Below are 12,163 nucleotides of genomic sequence, written 5' to 3'. Positions count from 1 at the left end.
CCTGGAACTCACAGAGATCCACCTGCCTCTGCCTCCCAATTGCTGGGATTAAAGGTGTGCACCACCACCACCACTTGGCTTTTGTAAATATTTTCTTTGGTAAGCTGTTTCAGTCATGGTGGTTTATCACAACAATAAAAAGGTAGCTAATGCAGTGGTCAAGAGCACTTGCTGCTCTTCCAGAGGACCTGGGATTGGTTCTTACAACCCACAACAGGCAGCTTACAACCACCTGCAACCCCAGCTCCAGGGAAAACAATGCCTCCAGGGGCACTGCATGCACACGGTGCACATAAAATATCTAAATTAATTTTTAAAAACGTATTTGTGGGATAGTATTAATTTAATCTTGGCCCAGGTGAAGGCTGCACCTCTGAGCCCTTCATGATCACTCTCAAGTTACACATGCACATGTATATCTACATACATATGACTGGACGTGCATGTATGCTTCATATGTTTACATAGATTTGAATTTCACAACTGAAATTCCAAAGAGAATTCATTTTAAAAATTATGCCTTTCTCAAAACTTAGAACACATCCTTAAAATTATGTAACTTAACTTGTCCTAAGGTGGCCTTCCTTCAAGGGTCCCCATTCCTAGCCCAGATGGTGATTCGTGAGGTCTATGGTAGGTCCCTACTTAAAGAGGTATGCTGGCTGGGGAGGACTGGAGTTCTGATCCCGTGAGCAGGTAAGGTGTGTTCCCCAAGAGCACACAGGGACAGAACTGCACAAGCTCAAAGTTGCCCCATACCCGGGGGAAGAGTGGAGGTTAAATGATGCAATGGATAACTCTCCAGTGAAATGATACTTGATAGCTGTGGATGGATTAGCGCTGACTGTTGTTCATTTGATCTCCTCTCCAGTATTCTGCCTTTGACCCTTCAATCCATCTACTACATCACAAGAATAATATACAAGTTCTTAGAAAGGATGTGGAACTGGTTGGGACACACAAACTGACCCCATTTTAAGTCTATGATGCTTCCAAGTTGTCATCAAACAAGCTCACAACTTCACATACACCCACTGAGGCACCACTCTCCGAAGGGAGACTCCATAACAATGTAAACTGATCTCCTTTGTTCCTGACTGATAACTACTGGCCTATCCTACTGTTCTGGATTAATCTCCCTTCCTGAACGGAAATCCTGCTACCCACATTTGAATTTCACCTCAGATCAAAACAAAATGAAACTCTGTGACTGGTGACCTCTGGAGAACCTGGTTAAATTTAAAGATTCATTGTTAAAGGTCAGTGTCCTTTGCTGCGAATACAGCTCCTATGCAGATGAGAAGCTGAACCTGCCCCATGGTGCTAAGCATAATCAGCCAGCTGCACCCACATAATAAAGTGCAGATGGTTAATTGCCCCAGTAAATGACTGCTTCCTTGTGGGCACAAAAGCCCGCACCTAAAAGCATCGATAGCATTCTTGGGTGTATTTATGCTCAGGCTAACAGAACACATTTCCCAAATTTCATCTGTGAATAGACCTTGGCAGGCTCCAACCGCACGGCTTTGGGGTTCGTACTGCTAAGGTCGAATTCAAGGGAGGAGCCAACGGCCACAGGGCAGCATCTCAACTGCTGAAATACTTCTGGGTGGTGAGGAATCTTTTCTGAAAAAATCCCCTCTCATATTGTGTAGGATTCAATAAATAAAGTGAGAATTTCATCACACGCTCCTAAGCTGTAGTCTTACCACCGCTCAATCAACAGAGTCAATCTGTCATGGACTAAAATCTCTAAAACCATGGGTCAAAAACAAAACAAAACCCAACTTTCTTCATTTTAAGATAATTTCTGCCAGGCATTGTTATAGAAATGAAAAAAAAGTAACGGACCATGAAATGAAAATTTTTTTCTTCTTTTAAGCAAAACCACATCCGTATTAGTTTCTTGGTAAGAGAAACAGGATGGATTTTCCCACACCCAAGAACTTTTGTGTGCTAGCCGAGCTCCAGAGTTCAGACACATGCACCCAATGGCTGTAAGACATTCTTCCAAAGATCCCATTTTAAAATCTATCTATTAATCCACGCATGGCAAGAATAAGATTTGCGGAGAAAGCAGAGGAGGGGTAAGCCATGTCTATTCGGAAGTCCTCGGCCAGCTGCAAAGCTCTAGGCTTTGTGAGGGGTCAAGATGCCAGGTCTGGGGCAGAACAGTAATCTTGAGCCTGTGACAACTCTTCTCAAGAAGCCCCGGGTGATGGGATTCTATTCAGTGTAATTGTATGTTAGGAGGAGGAAGGAGTGGTTTGCACTGGTTTTAATTATCAAGGCCACAGTAGCTTTTTCAGAACCATCTGTTTAATTGTGATTACAAACAGCAATGTAAAAACACAAGCGATTAACCAACACCAAGTTCCCTGCCACCAACGGCTTTACCATTACAAGCCACATTGTAGAAGAGCGTGGCATCCCTTCTCTCTCTGCAATATTTCATGATTTAGCAACTGACAGCCTACGATTTATTACAGAACCTCATTCTGAAAGAGCTCAAATTATTAATTAGTGTTCTTCGATTACATCCTCTGGTTATTCCTTTTTATTAAAGCTGGATTCCTCGAGAGTAAAGGGGATTATATGAGAAATGAAGCAGGTCAGAGTCTTTTCCACTTCACGCCAAACTCTGGCGGCTTCCCATGAGACAAATCACCTCTAACGAACTCCCGGGCACATTCCAGGGTGCCGTGAGACTCGTCTGTGGCACTCATGAACTCCAGCGTCTGCTGTCCTGGTATGGGCTCCCATGTCTGTCCTGCTGCCATTTTAGAAGCGGTGAGTGTTGGGAATTGTTCTCAGGCATGAATAAAAACAGCTTAACCTTAAAATTTATTTAACTAGAGATTCATCTGTGCCACTGCAGTAAATTTGAGTGATTTGTTTATTGATGATGATGATGATGATGATGATGATGATGATGATGATGATGATGATGATAATGGCCCTGAACATGGAATCAAGTAAAGTTGCCCAATTTTGGGTTAGGATGCCAGGCTAAACGAATAAAACCCAGATGCAGACACAATCTTATCACCACCCTGCCTTCCACCCAGGACACTTTAGATAGCTTATTAAAATCATTTTCAAAGAAAAATATTGGAGCTTATGAAGTGCCAGTGAAGTTGTGAGAGATTGCTTTTCTTTTCTTTATTCCCCTCTCATAGATTACATCCTATGTAATCCAAATTACATCCAAAGTCTCTCCGTCTCCTCTCCTCTGAGTCCCTCCCTCCAGAGAGATCTCTTCTGCCTTTTCACACAGATTTTTCCCACACTCGGTACAGTGGACTTTGGATAATTGATCTAACATGAAGACCACTACATTAACAGCATCATACACTTCCCCACATGCTTTTTAATCAATGTCAGAACACTTTAAAGTTCACTTTCCTCCTTCACTACCTCAAGGGATAAATATGGGCCTTTAAAAAAAAAAATCAAAGGACTAAAGGCACTTAAATCCTTCAAGGAATGAAGAGCCTGTGTGGTTTTTCAAATTAGACTGGGGGCATCGTGCACTAGATCAGTCCCTCACTCATCCTCCTCTATGCAACCCGAAATCCTTCCAGCCACGAGCCTACAATTATTTCTGCCTCGTTTCAAGCCCCATCCTTGTGAAGAGCCAGATGCTAAGTGCTTCTGTGGTATTAATGAGGAAGCAATCTCAGGGTCATTTGAGAGGAAGAGTTTGCTCCTAGGACAGGGCTAGCTACCATTTCTTCACTGTTCATGGTGGTGACATGGCTAATGGGAGGGTTATGGTTCACCGCATTCAAAGACAGATGAAGCAGTGACCTTTAACCTCTGCGGTTCAAATCCCAGTGGGAATCCAACAAAGAAGGCTGTGGAACCCTCTTAATGATGCCTGTGGAGCTAGAATCCACATACCCAGAGACTCACTAAGCAATCCCAAATGTGGACCAATTAAACCATCCCTTCCAAAGCCAACCAGTTCTGTGGGTTGCTTTCAAGCTTGAGGAGAGTTTTCACATTCTGAGTGTTTGAAGAAACAGCCTCAAAACTGTGACGTGTGCCCACAACTCTCACACACTGCTCAGTGACAGACACTGCATGGACCGGTCTCACGCAGCCAGAGATACTGTTGCAATTCCCTCAAACAAACCACTTCACATCAGCTGTTAGGACACGGAACACCTTCCAGGCAGTACCGCTTGAAGAGCTTTGCAGACAGGCCCTCGGGTTCGCAACACAAGATGTAGCAGAGACGAGAGTACGCCCACTTTACACAAACAGAAAACAGCTCTCTGTCGAAACGAGCACGGTCTTCAGTTGGCACTTGCAAAACCTTCGTTTTTCCAGCTTTGCCTTCCATGAAAATGGTCAATACACCTAAACGTGCGATTGGCTCCCATGCTACCTATAGTGGCAGATGTCTTTAATCCCTGTACTCGGGAGGCAGAGGCACATGAATCTCTGTGAATTTGGGGTCAGCCTGGTCTACACAGTGAGTTCCAGGCCAGTCAGAGCTACAAAGAGAGACCCTGTCTCAAAAAAACAAAACAAAGAAACAAACAAAAGTAATTTCAGTTGTTATCAATACATAATAAATACATAAATTAATAAATTTGGTTACTTCTAGGGACTGGGTTTGAGAACTGGAGAGGAAGAAAAAGTCATGTTTGTGTTTCTATGGTATTTTTCACAAAGCATTTATGCTATCGTGCTAAAATACAAAAGTAATGCTAAGTATTATGTGCATGTGTATAAAAATGGCATGTAATTCCTTTAAGACTTAAAAAGTAAATCAGTGGAGGTTGGCGAGCTCACTCATGGTTAAGAGCACTGGCTGCTTTTCCTGAGGACCTGGGTTCATTTCCCAACAACCACATGACAACTTCCAACCATCTGTAACTCCAGTTCCAAGGCATCCAACACCCTCCCCTGGTCTCTTTGAACATTAGACAGGCACATGGTGCACAGACATCCATGCAGAAACACACCCACTCACACACAAAAAATAAATCTTTAAAAAATAAAGTGTTCTTTTCTAAGATGGCCTGGCTAATTGAGGGAAGCCAGAATCCCCACACTCATGGGGTACGGGCAGGTTAGACCCACAGTTTGAGGCCAATCTCAGTACACAGTTCTAGGGTGGTCAGGGCTACTTGTCTCAAGCACAAACAAAGCAAAACCATTTTGAACGTCCCCAAAGTATCAAAGAGCTAAAAGCCCACAGGGAGTTAAACAGGCCAACATGTAAGGAAAGCCCTATGGGTGAGGAGAACTGAGTAGACAGCTGTGATATCATCTGTTAGACAAGGGGATACTGCATTCTGCTTGTGGCTGAAGGGCAAATCCCATTCAAAGTGTGCAGAGAGAAGACTCTGCCTTCGAGGCAGATCAGAACAGAGTAAACCTGTTCTATCTGAAAGGCCACAGTGGAACACAGATGAAGTCTCAGTGACACGGACAAGAGAAGAGAGGTTGAAAGGAGAAATAAATTGTGCCTGGGACCCTGGCGTCACCAGCTAGCTCTCCAATTCATGAGCATTCCAAACTCTATCACCTATGAGCTCCCAAGTCTCCAGATTCGATTCCTACTTTACAGGGAGTCCAGGCAGTTTGCTCCTCCGAAAGCCAAGTGCAGACAAAGGCAAACCCTCCAGAGGCCTGCGTTTCAGCCACCAAAGAAGTCCCCATACACACTGTTCCGAGGAGGTAAGCAGCTGGCAGTCGACATGAACAAGCATGGCTGAGAGTGAAAACGCCCTGAGAAGAACCAGCAGAAACTCCGCACAGAAAGGAAATCCAACAGATTAAAAGGAAACAAACCCTAATGAAAACTTGAAGGCACCAAACTACGAGTCAAAATCCTAATCATCACAAGAACGCATTTGGTGTGTATTCAGCAGCCGGGCTTATACTCCTTTCCATAATAAAACAAAAATCAGACAAACTAAGAAAACACCCCAAGGGCTGGAGAGCTGAGCCGGCAGTGAAGATGTTTGTTGATCTCAGAGGACCGGGGTTCGGTTCTAAGCACGGGCATTAAGTGGATTATACAACCACCTGTAACTGCAACTCCAGGGGCCGTGACCCCTGCTCTGGCCTCTGAGGACACACACACATTATCCGGGTCTTTTCTTTATTTGGCTGAACGACTCTCTGGATGCATTCCATGCTGCCCAGGAGCTTTTGTTTCTGCCTGGATCTCCCAAGTGCTGGGCTCTCAGGTTTGTGCCCCCACAGACAGCCTGAGGACGCCTATTCTTCAAGATAGAGAGCGCTAACAGAACCAGTGGTATAGAACAGGGACTCTTTAAACATTTTCCCAGGCAAACCCTTTTCACCTGGGAAATTTTCACACGACCATAGGTGTGTGGGTACATAAACCCGCAATACACTGATCATCATAAGGAAATTCATTTTATAATAACTCCTTGATATGCATATAGTTTTACCACTTATTAAAGATGCAAGCAAATGTGCATGGTTCTAAGATGGACTTTTTGAAATTTCATACAGAGAAAACATGGCTGGTATTTGGCATGCAGGAGAGAGCCTCTGCACTGTTGTTCAGGGTTGATTGATAGTTTCATTTTATGGTAGCCAATGCTAAGAAAGACCCATTGCATAAATATGTAGCATAAAGTAGATTTAGGGCCATTCCAGAAATTGTTGGAAATTCTGTCTAAATTGCAGGCTGAAATTCAGTTATTAAAAGCACAGAGTCCTGTGCTCCGGTGGAAGACCCCACATCTGTGCTCGAGTGGGGGACCCCACGGCTGTGCTACAGTGGGGGACCCGACGGCTGTGCTCCAGTGGGAGACCCCATGATTGTGCCCCAGTGGGGGACCCCAAGGCTGTGCCCCAGTGGGGGACCCCAAGGCTGTGCCCCAGTGGGGGACCCCAAGGCTGTGCCCCAGTGGGGGACCCCATGGCTGTGCTCCAGTGAGAGCCCTGGGAACCCACGCCCGTGCATTCATGGGAGGCACTAGCTGGACCTAGTGGGTTATCAAAAAGAAAAAAAAAAGATTTGAAGTTGGGAAAGCAGAATGTTAAGAGGAATATGGGAAGCTGTGGGGAAATGGCATAGATATGATCATATTTCAGTATACATGTGTATGAAATTCTCTTTTAATGATAAAACTAAAAGAATGATACTTAAGAGATGTGTAGGTGGCAGCGAAATGACCTAGCAACATGCCACTAACATTCTGGAAAGGCAAAGAAAGAAGATGAGACAGAAGAAGTATCTGAAAATTAGTGGCCGAGTTCCACAAATGAATGTGAGTCATCACCCCAAGGATCGGACACGGTCAAAAGAACTGTGAAAAACAAGTGTGATAAAGAAAATGAGCAAGGAACGAAAATGGGAGGAGCTCCAATAAGCTCCAGCGGTTCCAAGAGGGTCCATCTATTAGACCCCAGAGAAACTGAAAACCAGAGGATAACACGTTAGCATTGTTCCACCGAAGGAGTCCTAAAGCTGTACTGCAGGTGGGAAAAAATGTGGCTGCTGGTGGGAGGACTAAGGCACAAGAAGGACAGAAAGCGTGCAAGATGTTAAGTATAAAAGCAGGCCTAAGGCAGAAAAGACAGTTCGGTCTAGGCAGGAGAGATGGCTCGGTGGCCTAGAGCACTGGCTGCTCTTCCAGAGGACCCGGGTCTATAGCAACGCTGAGTGTAAAGATGTCTCATGATGATCTGGTTTTGTTCTTGTTTTACGAGACAGAGTTCTCTGTGTAGCCCTAGCAGTCCTGGAACTCGCTCTGTAGACCAGAGTGACCTGAACCACACAGAGATCCTCCTGCCTCTGCCTCCCGAGTGCTGAGATTAAAGGCATGAACCGCCTGGGCTTTCTGCTCTGTTTTGTTGTTCCTGTTGGTTTTTTTTTGGGGGGGGGGCGGTTCTCATGATGATTTTAAAGTTCATGAAATATGGCCATGCATTTGGAGACACTTGCTTTATGACAGTGACAACCCTGAACAGCCCTAGAGGCTGCAGACGCTGCACGAGCTGAGCATCTGAGTCCCACTGCAATGGACCAAAATTCTCCTGCTATTCTACACCATTATGAAAATATTTTTTAAAAATTTAATATATCCCCAAATCTACTAAAACTAATATCATGAGTTAACAAAGTTTCAAGCACAAAGTTGATAAATAGCAATGAAAAATGGAAACTATCGAATTATCATGAAGAGCCAGGGAGATGGCTCAGTGGGTAAAGGAGCTGGCCACCAAGTCTGATGGCTGAATTTAGATCCCCAGGACCCACGGGGTGGAAGAGAATTGACTTCTGATACACACACACACACACACACACACAGAGAGAGAGAGAGACACAGACACAGACACAGACACAGAGAGAGAATAAGTGAAAATGTAAATGAAAGTTAAAATCAATATCATAAATATACAAATAATAAAATATGCATTAAAGCTGTATGTTTAAACTACAAAACATTATGAGTGAGCTAACGAGGTCCTACATAGAAGGAGATCCACTTTGTTGGAGAGGACTCAATATTTCCAAGACGTTAGTTCTTCCTGACCTATTTGAGACAGCATCCACCACTAAGTTGTGGAAACTTCCAGGGACCAGTATTAAAGAGCTTCTCCATGCTTAGTCATGGCCTCTAGCTAGCTAGAACAAAAGAATTCTGCCAGCTGGTTGGTGACATGTTGGCCAATCAAAGTCCCATTGGGACTTCTAACAAACATCAAGAGTGGAATCCAGAATTTGATGAAAAAACAAAGAAGCCAGAAAATCCAGGTCAATTTTGAAAAATAACTCAAGTTACCTGATTTCAAAAGTCACTGTAAACTTACAAATACATGCAACTCTATAAAAAATATATAGTCTAGACAAATTCTGAACCAAAGCTAAGGGTTTATTCGGCCTCCAGGCTACACTCCATCATCAAGGACGCAGGACTGGAACTGAAAACAGTACTGGGGAGAAGCGCAGCTTACTGCTCGCTGGCTTGCTCCACTGGCCTTCTTCCTTTCTTTATATTTTTTGTATTTATTTATTTATTTATTTATTTATTTATTATTTATCTATTTCCTTTTCAAAACAGGGTTTCTCTGTGTAGCGCTGGCTGTCCTGGAACTTGCTCTGTATACCAGGCTGGTCTCAAACTCAGAGATCCGCCTGCCTCTGCCTCCTGAGGGCTGGGATTAAAGGCGTGCACCACCACTGCCCGGTACAACCAGCTTTCTTTACAGCTCAGACCTGCCCACAGTGGGCTGGTCCCGCCTACACTGATCAGTAATTAAGAAAATGCCCAACAGGCCAATTTGATCGAGACAATTCTTCAGTTGAGGTTCCCTCTTCCCAGATAAAGGTTTGTGTCAAGTTCACAGATGAATCTATGATCAACATACTGGGAGGAAATACTAATTTTATCTCAACGAAGCATACAATGTATTAATATCCGGAGTATGTACAGTACCCCCAATGCTCTAGTTTCTCATCTGCTGCTTTGACAGTTACCATGACCAAAGACAACCTGCAGGGAGGAAAGCTCTCTTTTGGTTTACAGGCGACAGTCCATCAGACAGATACCTGAAGCAGGCTCCACAGAGGAGCACTGCTTGCTGGCTCACTGGCAGGTTCATGCCTAGCTAGCTTTCTTATATATCCCAGGGCCACCTGGCAGGCAATGGTACAGCCCACAGCAGGCTGGGCTCTTCTACATCAGTTAATAATCAAGATGATTCCCCACAGCCATGCACACAAGCACACAAACGAGACTCCCATCTCAGGCAAGTCTAGCGGAGCTGACAGTTAAAGCTACACAGGATATCTAGAAATCTATACGAAAAGGACATCCGCATTTTAAAAGACAGGCGATCCAGGTTAGGGCAGCTGTCACTAATGAATGGTCACAAACTGCTTGATCTGACTTGTAGTCAGGGAGATAAAAATAAGGTGATCACCACTCTCTTCCCATCAGAAAGACAGACATAAGTCTTAAATAAAGAATAATCATGTCAAGTATTGAGCAGTATTCAGGGCAAGCTACACAGATAAGGATGGTGAAGACCATGTGGCTCACACTTAGATGTATCTGAAAACAAAAAAGGTAACTTTTAACATGGTTGGGATTTTCTTTGCAGGTCTATTAACAGGTGGGCCTATGCCATAAAGCAAAGATGAACGGACCTGACTGTGCTGGTGAGCACACTGCAGGAACAGTCATGCAGACTGTAGAAGTCACAGGGGTCTGAGAGCATGACAGAAAGAACGGACACCAACCCCTACTCCCCGAACCCAACCCCACCCCAAGCAAAGGGTGAGCCCCACCGGACAATGCTCAAGCCCTCAATGCTCTCCTGGAATTAACCGCTGTGAACTGGGGAACCCCAAAATGCAAAAGAACAAGGGCGCAGTGGGTGGGCCCACATATCCTCCACTGGTTTTTGACGGCAAATGGAAAAACTATTAATAAATTTTATAGCATTTCCTTCAGGAGTTCCACATTTAAAGTCTCTATAGCTTGGGTTGCTCTCGAGTTATCCTGCATGAGTTTGGCCCTTTTTGTTTTGTTTTGTTTTTAAACTGTTTTCAACTTTGACCTTAATTAAAGTCTGGTTCTAACACAGTAACCCTTGAATACACCTGTGTACACTCATTTAGAATGGAGATCTTGTTTTTAACAATCTTCGTAGACATGAAGTGGTGCTTCCGTTGCTTAAAGTAAAGATAAGGAAAACTAAAAACAGTTGTCTAGTTAACACGCCTGCGGTTGTAATGTTCCAAAATGAAAAAGAAACAACCAACAGAGGCGGGGATGGAGAAACTCAAGCACACACAGAGCCCAGAGCTCTGAGAGGCGCAGGCATAAACAGGGCCAGTCCCTAGCAGCAAACTTGGGGCACTTTCTGAGCCAGAAGCGCGAACATGAAAAGGTGGTCACCCGCCGCAGCTCTGTCACAGGACCGCACAAGTACAGCAAGCTTGCGTATTTTTCCTCCCTCCCGCTTTTTCTTCTTCTTCCTCCTCCCCTCCCCACGCGCCCTCTCTCTCTTTTAATTGACCACGCATTTGATCTTCGGGTCATTTTGAGAAGGTGGGCAAAAACAGCTGAAGGAGTGCCAAGGACCTGCCATCCACTTTCCTAGGGAGGAAAGACTGGAAGGGATTTACCCAAGGCTGAAGTCGGAAGCAAGGGTACCCCCTTTCAGGTGCTTCCAGGCGGGAATCCCAAGAAGAGAAATCAAAGATCCCATAACTTTAACAAGGTGAACACTGGGACCAAGGACAGGCAGGGGGACAGCTCAACAGTCCCAATAATTCTACTCTTTCACCCCAAGACCACTGAGAGGTCCAGTGACCTCTGCGCACCCAGAATCCCTCGTCAATCCCACACCCCACTTCCCGTCGAGACTGGGTCTAAACTCACAGTCTCGGCACCTCTTGCGGTCCGCTTTTTCAGGCGCCGCCGCCGCGTCCATCTTGTTGCGATCTGTTGCCACAGCAACCGTTGAGTGGCGCACACTCTAGCAAGAGAAGCGATGATTGGAAAAGGAGGGCGCCCCTAGCAACCGCTAGGTAGCGAAGCAATACATTTTATTTACGGTTTCTTGGGACACAGACTTCACTCTCAACGCTATTCTTAGTCAGACCTTTCTCGGGTTTTCAAAGCCACTTCTCACATGATATCCATGAACTTCTCACATGATATCTTCATGATACATTAGTTCCCCCATTTCCAGAGTATTTATCCTGTGGTCCTTTGACCTCCTCTAGAGGGCCAGGAATGTCCTCCAGTTATGTGCTGAAGGAGTCAAAAGCCCATATCATCCCGAAAGAGTAATTTCCAGATGGATCAGCCCGTCTTCCCTTTCTAAGACAGAAAACAAAGTGATGTTCTACCCAGAGTTTATTTACATTTATTTAACTTGGCCCTTAAGACACCTCCCAACGACTTTAACTAGTGATCTTCCAGTACTTGTTCAATTAAAAAAAATCATATCTAATGATCAATGATTATTGGTCAAATATTAGTTATCGAGAGTATATTCTAGGCACTGAAAGATTGTAACTGTCAAGGAGGCTTCACCAGTTTACTTCACTAGGAGTTTCTGGTAAACACAAGGTCACAGATAGTACTGTGGTCAAATTACAGAGAATGGTGAGCACGGTGGTCGCTGGACAGGGTGGTCAGGGATGGCT

At 44.6% G+C, this 12,163-nt stretch overlaps 1 protein-coding gene across 1 annotated transcript in view; it reads right to left on the bottom strand.

The window, feature by feature from the left end:
* The window catches only part of Hydin (HYDIN axonemal central pair apparatus protein), a 310,664-nt gene extending 299,226 nt beyond the window's left edge, over window positions 1–11,438 (bottom strand). The window contains exon 1 of the mRNA XM_057753452.1: window positions 11,391–11,438. The gene's annotated coding sequence lies outside the window, so the exon portion shown is untranslated. The remainder of the gene's footprint in view (window positions 1–11,390) is intronic.
* Window positions 11,439–12,163: the final 725 nt, after the last annotated feature.

Source organism: Chionomys nivalis, chromosome 21 (assembly GCF_950005125.1).
Source record: "Chionomys nivalis chromosome 21, mChiNiv1.1, whole genome shotgun sequence".
In the NCBI taxonomy this organism is placed as follows: domain Eukaryota; kingdom Metazoa; phylum Chordata; class Mammalia; order Rodentia; family Cricetidae; genus Chionomys; species Chionomys nivalis.
The sequence above is the reverse complement of the archived record's forward strand: the minus strand, read 5'-3'. Positions and strand labels throughout refer to the sequence as shown.